At 39.2% G+C, this 12,162-nt stretch overlaps 1 long non-coding RNA gene across 1 annotated transcript; it reads right to left on the reverse strand.

Moving 5' to 3' along the window:
- Nucleotides 1-635: 635 nt before the first annotated feature.
- Nucleotides 636-1,097, reverse strand: LOC124880661. The gene is made up of 2 exons (XR_007041421.1): nucleotides 1,055-1,097; nucleotides 636-880 (listed from the first exon to the last, which is right to left on the reverse strand). It is a non-coding gene; the product is annotated as an uncharacterized LOC124880661 (long non-coding RNA).
- Between the last annotated feature and the right edge of the window lie 11,065 nt (nucleotides 1,098-12,162).

Consider the following 12,162-nt stretch of genomic DNA (forward strand, 5'->3'; position numbering starts at 1 on the left):
TAGTCCCCAGATCTTTGGATGTTGAAGTGGTGGAGAACAGCTTCCCCAAGTCTTCCCCCTGCTTAAACTCCCAAGACATTACACTGAATACAGCATCTTCCAAACAGCTGCCAATTCAACCGTTGATACTGGTTTTGAAATGATCTGAGCCTCAGTTTAAAAAAAAAAAAAACAACCACTAAGGATGAGGCTCACTTGCAGTTTATGTAAAGCATGTTTCTCTTTTAGGCTCAGTCCCACTGTTCAGTTGGTGTTCATTTAGTCAAACATTTTTATTTTCCTGCGTTGACTGTGTGGTCAAAATGTCTAAAAAGACAAGAGTTCAATGTTAAAAGGGAGACCATTTATGGTGTGTAAAGTTTTCTTTTTCTTTTTACTTATAAGGGTTCTGTATCAAATTGTGTTTTGATACAGTTGTCAATCTGTATCAAATAATCTAAATTGTTTTATGATTCACAAAATGTCTGTTTCTATTGATATGAGCATAATGTGTCAAAACAACTCTTAAAACAATAGGACAGATTTTGTACAAAGCTCTATTGCAAAACCATGTGAGTTATAAATGTTAAAAGAAGAGTTCTGCCTTTTTCATTCTCAAATACTTTGCTAGGTTAACAAGTAAACAGACAGTTTCATATATTGTGTATGATTTATTAATTCTTTCTGCACTTGAAACTGTGATTCACTGGAGCATCTCAGATAAAAGATTTACTGTCTCCATGTAAGAATCCAAGATGTCAGACAGAGGGCCATCAGGTTTTGGGAGGCTTTCCACTTCCTGTTCGGTCAGTGGGCGCTGCAGCTGAACCTCAGGGACCACAACATCCTGCTGGCGATAACCAGATGGTCCAGTCCAATCAACACCATACTCCACGTCAACCTATAATTAATGGTAATGAGGTTAGAGGGTCTGCTCAGACAAAATTCATGTAAGACTTGAAAGCCATCTTATTTAATTTTTCTGGGACTTAAATGGAGGTTACTCTTTAAAATAACTCCATTGATCAACTGTAAAAACTGCTCCAGTCTAAAACCAAACAGAAAAAATACAAACCTCTAAAGGCTCCTGCTGTGCATCACGCTGCTGGTAAGTCCACAGTAAAGTGGTGACTGATTTCCCTCCAAAGGTTTGGCTATAGCAGCCCGGCCGTGTATATTGACCCTGTGGAGCTCCCGACGGACAGTTCTGGTGGAAACAGGAGTTGAGGTGCACATTTAATTCTGCAGTGATTTGGGCAGCCGTTGTTTTATGTTTTTTGGATGCAATCCGGGTTAGCACCCGAACATCCCTTTCAGACAGCTTCCTCTTGCGTCCACAGTTAATCCTGTTGGATGTGGTTCGTCCTTCTTGGTGGTATGCTGACATTACCCTGGATACAGTGGCTCTTGATACATCACAAAGACTTGCTGTCTTGGTCACAGATGCGCCAGCAAGACGTGCACCAACAATTTGTCCTCTTTTGAACTCTGTATGTCACCCATAATGCTGTGTACATTTCAATAATTTGAGCAAAACTGTGCTCTTACCCTGCTAATTGAACCTTCACACTCTGCTCTTACTGGTGCAATGTGCAATCAATGAAGACTGGCTACCAGGCTGGTCCAATTTAGCCATGAAACCTCCCACAGTAAAATAACAGGTGTTTCAGTTTCATTGTCCAACCCCTGTAGATAAATGTTAGACAAAAAGACTATTACCTTTGATTATGGACACTTCTGCCAACAATATGTGAATTCCTGTTAAGTCCTCTGTTAGCCACCATGAAGCGAGCAACATTTCCCCTCCTTTGTCCGATCTCACACGGGATGGTACACCATAGACGTTAACAGCTTTGAGAAAGCTGCTCAGGACTGTTGCTGCGCGGTTGTTGGTGGAGGCACTCGGGTATACGATGAGGCGACTAAAGCCATCAGTACCACCATGCACAACAATACGCCATCTGAAATATGAATGAATGAATAGTTTATTGCAAACAACAATGTAGATTTATAGAAATGGTTTAAGAGCAATGGCACAACCTGCTTTGTCTGTGTGTCCAAGCTTTTTGTTGTGTGACACAAAGCTCTGATAAAATAAAGCTTTAGGTACTGTATCTCTATTATCTTTAAGGGCAGTGACAGAACATGTTGCCTCAGTAATCCCATTTTAATTTCACACATAAAATCTTGATGAATCTTGTTTCAGGTCAACACAATCCCAGTTCACATATTTAATATTTGTTGCAGTGTTAATTAAAGCCCTCACAACTGAAAAAATTGATTAATTCGATTTATGGCCTGTATTCTGATTTAAAATTGTGTTTTAATATATCCACCTACAAATCTCAAATGAAAACTGAGTAAAAACCTTGCAATTTTTAAGGTGAGGATTATTCCCTCATACAAAGGTTGCTATGATTTTGTAAAAGTAGTTGAAATCATTAATGCTCTTCAGATACCTTATCAGTTTGTGATTGCCATCTATGTGCCACAAACTGTTTGGTTCTGGCACAGAGTACCTCCTCCGTCTTAGTGGGTTCAGCTGAAGGGTCCGCATCAAAACTCCACGAGGATCCACACGCCGCATGGAATCCTGTACCCGTTGTCCTACAACAGGCAAAAATGGCAAAAAATGACATACTGAAAGAAACAAGTTGAACCTTCGCCACTAACAAGGAATTCTCAATTCCCATTGAATGGGTAATGGTCACTTACTCTGTATGTGGATGCCCTGGTGTTGCAGAATTGTGTCACTTTCTCATCAAGATCTTCGTCATTCAATGGTGCTAACAGATCATGGAGTCTGGTCAACAAAAACACACACAAAACAAATATGATCACAGCAGAAACAAAACAATGACCTTTGTAATTAGCTCTGTCCTTTGTTTTACCCCATCAACAAAAAAATTGACTTTACTTGAAAAGAAAAATCTTTGCTTGAGAAAAAAAAATACTCCACTGGCCTTAACGATCTGTGCAGCAATAAAATGTTACACAGTCCAAGACAAAACAAAACGATTATAGTTCCGGTCCACAATGGATTTCACAACTGTAACCGTCAACTGGCTACTTCTCATGGGTTAGAGGGCGGTTACCATGACAACAGTGTTTGACCACGGAAAACTGTTTAGTTTCCGCTATATAAACGCATTATTTATAATCAATATAGTTTAAGCCAAACCACTAACATTAATAAAGTAGAACATAAGTAAAAATGACAATCATAACATTTTGTCAGGCAGATACATGTTAGCCTCTGCTAGCGTAAGGTGCCCATATGCTAACCGTCTTTACTTTACTTTACTTTAGCTTTATGATATCCGACATAGGTGTAACGCCTGAAACGAGAGACTAATTTCAATTTAATTCAGTTTATTCATATAGCGCCAATTCACAACACATGTTGTCTCAAGGTTCTTCACAACAGTCAGGTTCATACGTTCCAATTAATCGTAACATTGAACAGTTCAGTCAGATTCAGTTATTTATTCAAATTGGATAAAAAGTTTTTCTATCTAAGGAAACCCAGCAGATTGCATCCAGTCAGTGACTTGCAGCATTCACTCCTCCTGCATGAGCATGTAGAGACAGTGGACAGTCAATAGCATTGACTTTGCAGCAATCCCTCATACTGAGCATGCATGTAGCGACAGTGGAGAGGAAAAACTCCCTTTTAACAGGAAGAAACCTCCAGCAGAACCAGGCTCAGTGTGAGCGGCCATCTGCCACGACCGACTGGGGGTTCGAGAGAACAGAGCAGAGACACAAAGAGAACAAAGAAGCACTGATCCAGGAGTACTTTCTATGGGAAGGAAAGTAAATGTTAATTGATGTAGCTCCTTTAGTCGTTTCATCTAGAAAGAAAGAACAGATAAACTCTGATCCAGTTTTCAAGATTAGAGTCTGAAAGAGAGCACGTATAATTAGTTACAGTTAAGCTCAGTCAATCGTCATGTCTAGGAGAGAGACATGTCTGCAGCGGTGTGGCCGAAATGGAGGTGCGTCTCAATGACCTCTGGAGGTAAAATAATGGATGGTCGTCCAGTCCTTTCCTCTGATTCTAGGGGTATAGCAAGATGGCGACCAACTTCCTCCAGACTGTCCAATATAGTGGAGTCAACCTCCACATCCATCTCAGCTTGGAGCTGATTGAAATCCTCCATGACCCGTGCAAAACGAAAATGGAGGTAGTCATTTTGGTCAGTATCATTTGCCAATTACCTTAAATAATTGCCAATGGCTGTAAGAGAACCCTCCATCGTGCCTACCAAAAGAACTTTGGTATCGGAGTCTAGGCAGTAGCAGCAGGATCGGGATCAATTCTAACCAATGGTGCTGAAGACAAATGTTAGAACCACCCACCTCATTAACATACGGAGACAGAAAAGCAGAAATAAATAAATGTGGAAATGTAGAAATACAGAAATAAATGTAGGAAGAAATAAATAAAAGTATAAATAAATAAATGTATGAATAAATAAACGTATAAATGAAAAAAATTATAAATAAATGAATGAATAAATACATAAATGTATAAATACACAAAAGGGAGAAAATAAATGAATAAATAGATGAATAAATACATTTATATGTGTATTTATTTATTTTTATATTTATTCATTTATGCATTTATATATTTATATGTGTATTTATTTCTTCTAATATTTATTTATTTATACATTTATATGTGTATTTATTTATTTTTCATTTTGTCATTTTTGGTCCTTCATACCTTTAGGGACCGTCAATAAATGTCCGAACCAAACACTCGGGAGAAACAAAAATTAATAACTTTCATGTCTTCTAACCCAGTGTAATAAAATTCATGTCAAATCATCATATTAGACGAGAAAGATGTGGTACACTAATTTGTTTTGAATTTAAGTGCATTTTCTATTTTTTATTAATTTTTAATATTACAATTCGCCATTTTTCTTCAATAGCTTTGAGATTATGTGACCAATTCACACAAAATCACTCTTAAATCATCCTACTAGACTGGGAGAAGGAGGCACACCCATTATTTTCTCATTTAGATGCATTTCCTATTGTTTATGAATTTTTTACCTTAAAATTCAGTTTTTCTTCACTAGCTTCCAGGTCATGTGACCCACTGACACAAAATCTGTCTGAAATTGTTCTACTATAACTAAATAACTAAATAACTAACTCTGACTGCACTGTTCAATGGTTAGGATTAATTGGAATGTATGAACCTGACTTTGTGAAGTGACTTGAGACAACATGTGTTGTGAATTGGTGCTATATAAATAAAACTGAATTGAATTGAATTACTAGACTGGATAGATGAGGCACACTCTTCTTTTTTTAATACTGATTTTAATGCATTTTCTATTTTTTATACATTTTCATCACAAATCATAATTTTTTCAATAGCTTTTAGGTCACATGACCCAATGATACAAAACTAATGTGAACTTATTCTACTAGACCAGGGTCTCAAACTCAATTTACCTGGGGGCTGCTGGAGGCAGAGTCTGGGTGAGGCTGGGCCGCGTAAGGGATTCCACAAAAAACGTTGTTAAAAAATATCCTCAAATGTCATCAACAGTTAATGATTTCTCCAATACATGAACTGTCCTGAACACATGAATGGAACATTGAATGAAGATCATGTACAGTTTCCTCAGAACATGGCTTCTCCAGCTTACTCCTTGCTGCCAGAGACGTGACAACGCTTCCTCTCACATATCTGAGCCACATTTGGCTTCAGAGAGGAGGCACTAGAGACCCTCAGTATGGCTTGAAGATGATCATCAGTACTTGGACTTGTTAAAGTTCAGGGTGGAGAAGAACCTTTTGCACAAATATGTGCTCCCAAAAAGGCACATGGTCCGCTTGAACATTTGGGAAAGCTCAGGGAAGCTGGGGGAAGATTCTCTCAAAAATTGCCCATGCTTGTCTGCTTTTCCATTCACCTCCCTAAATGTGGCCTTGAGGTCAGAGTTGCATTGTAGGTCAATAAGCTCCATTTGAAGCACAGGAGGAGTATCTTGCAGAGGTGAAGGGGTCTGCAGAAATTTGAAAAGTGACTGTGCATCTTGAAGTCTGCAAATCTGTGATCAAATTCCTTCTGCAGCTTCAAAATAGTATCAACATACTTCTCACCACTGAATGGTGTGCCTGCATCCACAAGTGCCTTGCATGCTGGGAAATGGCAAAGGTTTGTCTGAGAGAGCTGGGCTTTACATAACACAAGTTTTGTGGAGAATGGTCTTATGTTGTCATAGCCAGTTGTCTTCTCTGAGTTCAAAAAATCTTTCAAGACATTTCTCCTGCTGAGCCAACGTACCTCAGTGAAGTAGAGCACATCTTCATATTCTGACTCCATTTCCTCTAAAAAAGCACGGAACCTCCTGTGCTTTAAGCCCCTGGATCTGATGTTGTTGATGAATTTCACAACAACAGACATCACGTTGTCACACTTCAGGCATTTGATGCAAAGGACCTGCTGATGGATAATGCAGTGCAGAGCAATGGCCTCTTCTACACCCTCCTCCTCAAGTTTTCTCTGAACAAGTGCCACCAGTCCACATAAAATTGACATAAATTGAGAGCTGAGCAGTGTCCGTTATGTCTGCGCTCTCATCAAGAGCAACTGAATATCCATCAAAACATCTGGCTTTCTCACACAAACTATACTTGCAGCCTGTAATATCCATTTTTTTTTTTTACAAACTCTCCCTTTTTGAATGGTTTTCCCACCTTAGCAATCATCTCACTAACCACATAGCTAGCTGTGACTGCTGCAGCATTCTCTTTGGTTGCCTTCTTGAAGAAATCTTGTTGCCTCACTAGACATGTTTTAAGGCTGGCAACCCGGTTGGCTGTCTCATCCCCCTGGTGTTTTGCACATTCCTCAGCATGTTTAGTTGAATAATGACATTTCAGGTTGTATTCCTTGTGCACTGCAACTTTTTCAGTGTAAATAAGGCATGTCGGGATGCCCGTGTGCTCAACAAAGAAATACTGCGTCTTCCACCTTTGCTGAAATTGTCTGTGCTCGTCACCCATCTTTCTCTTCACTGCAGGTTTTGGCTTTGACAAAGACATGATGAGGGTGTGACAAAATGTAGTTTATTCCACTTGGCGTCGTTCTTGTTCCATGTTTCTTAGAAGTCTAAGTCGATGCGTGACGTCATTTCCGCTTCTACTTGTCACAACAGCGGCAGATGACGAACAGCCCGGTTGCAGTCGCCTTTCTCCGCGTTTGATTGTGGCATTTGTCGATGGTAGAAAGTACCCGAATGGCGACTGCAAAAAAGGTGACAGCTACCGGACTGTTCGTCATCCGCCACACTGTTGTTACAAGCGGAATGTGCATGAAGTCGGTGTAGCTTAGTCTAGCACCGAATGTCAGGACTTCCTTCAGAGGTCCACTCCCCCTGCGGGCTGCACTAATATTATACTTTCATATCACGGTGGGGGCCACAAGATATCGTCCTGCGGGCCACAAGATATCGTCCTGCGGGCCACAAGATATCGTCCTGCGGGCCACAAGATATCGTCCTGCGGGCCACAAGATATCGTGCTGTGGGCCGCGAGAATGAGACCTCAGTACTCGACAGAATAGATGAGACACACTTCTTTTAAAAAACATTTTGTAATCACAATTGATCATTTTGATCAAACATAGGATTATAATACATACTGTGATCAGTTGCAAGGTCATTCTCAAAGCTTACAAGCTCCAGTCAAATGTAAAACATTCATTTTAGCAGATCACATCTGCTTTTTTGTCCAGCTTTACTGCATAAGTCTTCAATGCATGAACCAGTTTCTTGGTAAATCTGATTGTGACTTAACCTTACTTTGGAAAAAGAGGGGCCCAGACGTTGTCCTTTCACAAATCAAGGGTCGAAGCGTCCGTCCATCATTCAGAGCTGTGCTCCTTTTGTCCACATCAGCAGTTGACAGGAGAGGAATGTGTGTGATTGTATTTTTTAAGTTCATGTTTCACTTATTTGTCAACATTTACTTCATCTTTTTAATACTGATATCAACAAATGTTCAGATTTGCTGGCAAAGACAGTTTTAGCCACTTTAAATCTTTATAAATGATTATGTTGCTTATGCAGAATATTGCAAGCCTGTTTAATGTGGCTGTCCATGCACTGGGAGTGGTGTATAAGTATGTATAGATGTCATGTGGTTCACACTCCTTACCAGTTGGTGGCGGTAATGCCTCCTTCAGTTGTTTGCCAACCGCCATTATAAGAAGAAGAAGAAGAAGAGGCATCGTTTGTCATCGGTCACGTGGTTTACTGCATTTACAAGCATTGAACCTTTTTACTCTGTAAACTCCTCGAAGCTTTGCTTCAAATGTTCCATCTCTAGAGTTTGGATCGAAGCCGAGTTATAACTACTCAGTAACTGTTAAAGGATCTTTTGAAGAGAAGCTAACAACAAAGATGTGGAGACAGCAGCTCAAACGGTGGCAGAGTGCAGCAGTGGGAGAGATTTCCCAAACAGCTAAAGAGGACAAAGAAGATCAGCAGCGTCTCAACATCCTGGAGGCTGATTTCAACCCTAAAGTTCTGCTGCACAGATTAGGTTTGTATGTTTTCATGTCAGTTACAGTTTAGGAACATTTTAGGTGACTAATGGATTAGCTTCTTAAAGACCAAATGTTCACCATAGACTTAAAACGGTAACGCTTCGTCACTCGGTGGGAACGACCCACGTCCGCCATTTTGAGTGGTTTGTTGTCCTTCGACACCGATACAAGTTTGTTTAGAAACTAATTAATAGGGCTGCATGATATACCGCGGTGAAGTTAGTTTAAAGTTGGACATTGGATATTCAAGCTCCGCGGAGTTAGCGGCATCTAGCTGACGGTTGATCCGATTCAGGCACTCAGATTTCGGCTAGCTGCTCTCTGTTGCTCCCTCTTCTGACCCGCGGTGGTTCACTTAGGGACCGTCAATAAGTTTCCGAACCAAACAATCGTGGAAAATAAAAATAAATAAATTCCTTGTCTTGGGACCAATTGAAACAAAAACAATAGTAAATCATGCTACTACATTACATCAATGAGTCACACTCAGTTTTATTCCATTTTAAGTCTTTTTACATTTTTTAGGATTATTTTTAGTTCAAAATTAGCATTTTTCTTCAATAGTTTCCAGGTCATGTGACCCACTGACACAAAATCTGTCTGAAATTGTTCTACTAGTCTGGATAGATGAGACACGCCCTTTTTTTAAAATTTAATTTTTATATTTTTTAGGATTATTTTTAGTTCAAAATTAGCATTTTTCTTCAATAGCTTCCAGTGACTTGTTGCTGGAAAGTAAATATAAAGGAAAAAAAGTAAAAATGAGGAATGTCATGCCTTCAGTGGTTTAGATGTTGTCCTGGGTTTTGTTGTGACCTATTAGATTAGTTTTTTTGGAGTACTTATCATTTTTCTTCTAGCACCGGATAAATTTCTTACCACAGAGGACTTAAAGAGCTAATTACCTCTATTAGAAAGATTGGATTAGATCCAGCTCTTACCAGTAAAGTCCCAAGGATTATTAGTCATTTGATTTGTTTTTCTGTGTTTAATTTTCTGTATCATTGTAATGCTTTTCCTCATGTACAGCGCTTTGAGTGCCTTGTTGCAGGAAAGTGAAAAGTAAAAAAACTTGACTATTTTTGGTAGGCAGGTTACTCCTGGAAAGGTTCCCTGTTGTTCCACATTGTCTCTTTTTATGGAGGATGGCTCTCACGGTGGTTATCTGGATTCCCAAACCTTTTGAAACGTCTGTAACCCTTTCCAGATGCATAGATTTCAATGACTTTGTTATGAACCAGGATCAACGTGTTATTCATATTCATATTCATATTGGACAACTTGTTTGATTATTCTTTTGATTCCTTTGTCAGAATTCGATTTTATTTATATAGCGCCAATTCACAACACATGTCATCTTAAGGCACTTTACAAAGTCAATTCAATCAAATCATACAGATTTCAAGTCAGGTACATATATTTCAATTAATCCTGACTTTCAAACAGTGCAGTCAATTCAGTTATTTAAATTGGTAAAAAAAAATTCTATCTAAGGAAACCCAGCAGATTGCATCCAGTCAGTGACTTGTAGCATTCACTCCTCCTGGATGAGCATGTAGACACAGTGGACAGTCACTGGTGTTGACTTTGCAGCAATCCCTCATACTGAGCATGCATTTAGCGACAGTGGAGAGGAAAAACTCCCTTTTAACAGGAAGAAACCTCCACCAGAACCAGGCTCAGTGTGAGCGGCCATCTGCCATGACCAACATCTGGCGTGAATTCTATGTCATTGTTTTTAAAATTTATATTAAACTGAGAAAAAGTTGACATGTTCATTGCTTATTATACCTGCTTTAAAACCTGATTATTCCACATAGAAACTAGTTAAAAAGGTTAATTATGCAGCACACTGTAAACAATCGTAGACAAGCGAGATGGAGACAAAAAAGACAAAAATGGTTTCAGTATATGGTTGTTGAGAATAAGTGAACAGATCATGACATAAATCAATAGACATAAGAAGCAACAATGCAAAATAAAAGGATAAGAATAAATGGTAATTAAATCAAAGAATTTAATGTAACCAAAGTACCTAAATATATCTTTATTAAAAAGTCACTCAGTCCAGCCTGAAGTCAAAAAACTTTCTAATATGCATGTTGTGTTTCAGTGTTTCCTGCAGATGTTAAGCAGATGCTGATGGTTAAAGAAGCAGCTCCTGTAAAGCACAGACCTTGTGCTGGCCTACATGACCCAAAGCCCCACCACATAAAGAAGGAACAGGAGGAGGTCTACACCAGTCTGGGGGGAGAGCAGCTCAATGGGAAGGAGGAGATTGATGCCATCAGGTTTCCAGTCACTGCTACTCCCATAAAGAGTGAGGATGATGAACAGTCCCCTCTGCTCTCACAGCTTTATCAAGACCAAATTAAAGGCAGAGCACTTCCAGAAGACATCGATGGAGGAGAAGAATCCATCAGGATACAAGATCATGGAGATGGTTCCATTTCCTCAGAAACTGAAGACACTGAGAAGGATGAAAAGGCCGATGTTGGAAACATTAACAAACCTTTTAGCTTCCCTGAGTTTGCTGAACAATTTGTTCACCGTGGCTTTCTTCAGAAAGACATGATAAATTCAGAAATAGGATCTTTAAGCTCGCTGGATGGGAAGAACTGTTTCACAGAGAAGAAAAATGTGGAATCGCCAAAGAAAGTCCAGACAGGAGTGAAGTTTAGCTGTGAAGACTGTGGTAAAACCTTTATTGGAAAAGGACCTTTAAACAGACACATGAGCATCCACACTGGTCAGAAACCTTTCTGTTGTGATCTATGTGGACAAAGATTTAGCCTAAAAGGATATTTAAACACACACATGAGAATCCACACTGGTCAGAAACCTTTCTGTTGTGATCTATGTGGAAAAAGATTTAGCCAAAAAGGAAGTTTAAACACACACATGAGAATCCACACTGGTCAGAAACCTTTCTGTTGTGATCTATGTGGACACAGATTTACTGAAAAGGGAAGTTTAAACACACACATGAGAATCCACACTGGTCAGAAACTTTTCTGTTGTGATCTATGTGGAAAAAGATTTACTGAAAAAGGAAGTTTAAACAGACACATGAGAATCCACACTGGTCAGAAACCTTTCTGTTGTGATCAATGTGGACAAAGATTTAGCCGAAAAGGAAGTTTAAACACACACATGAGAATCCACACTGGTCAGAAACCTTTCTGTTGTGATCTATGTGGACAAAGATTTACTGAAAAAGGAAGTTTAAACACACACATGAGAATCCACACTGGTCAGAAACCTTTCTGTTGTGATCTATGTGGACAAAGATTTACTGAAAAAGGAAGTTTAAACAAACACATGAGAATCCACACTGGTCAGAAACCTTTCTGTTGTGATCTATGTGGACAAAGATTTAGCCATAAATCAAGTTTAAACACACACATGAGAATCCACACTGGTCAGAAACCTTTCTGTTGTGATCTATGTGGACAAAGATTTACTGAAAAAGGAAATTTAAACACACACATGAGAATCCACACTGGACAGAAACTTTTCTGTTGTGATCTATGTGGACACAGATTTACTGAAAAAGGACATTTAAACACACACATGAGAATCCACACTGGTCAGAAACCTTTCTG

Source organism: Girardinichthys multiradiatus, chromosome 14 (genome assembly GCF_021462225.1).
Source record: "Girardinichthys multiradiatus isolate DD_20200921_A chromosome 14, DD_fGirMul_XY1, whole genome shotgun sequence".
NCBI lineage: Eukaryota > Metazoa > Chordata > Actinopteri > Cyprinodontiformes > Goodeidae > Girardinichthys > Girardinichthys multiradiatus.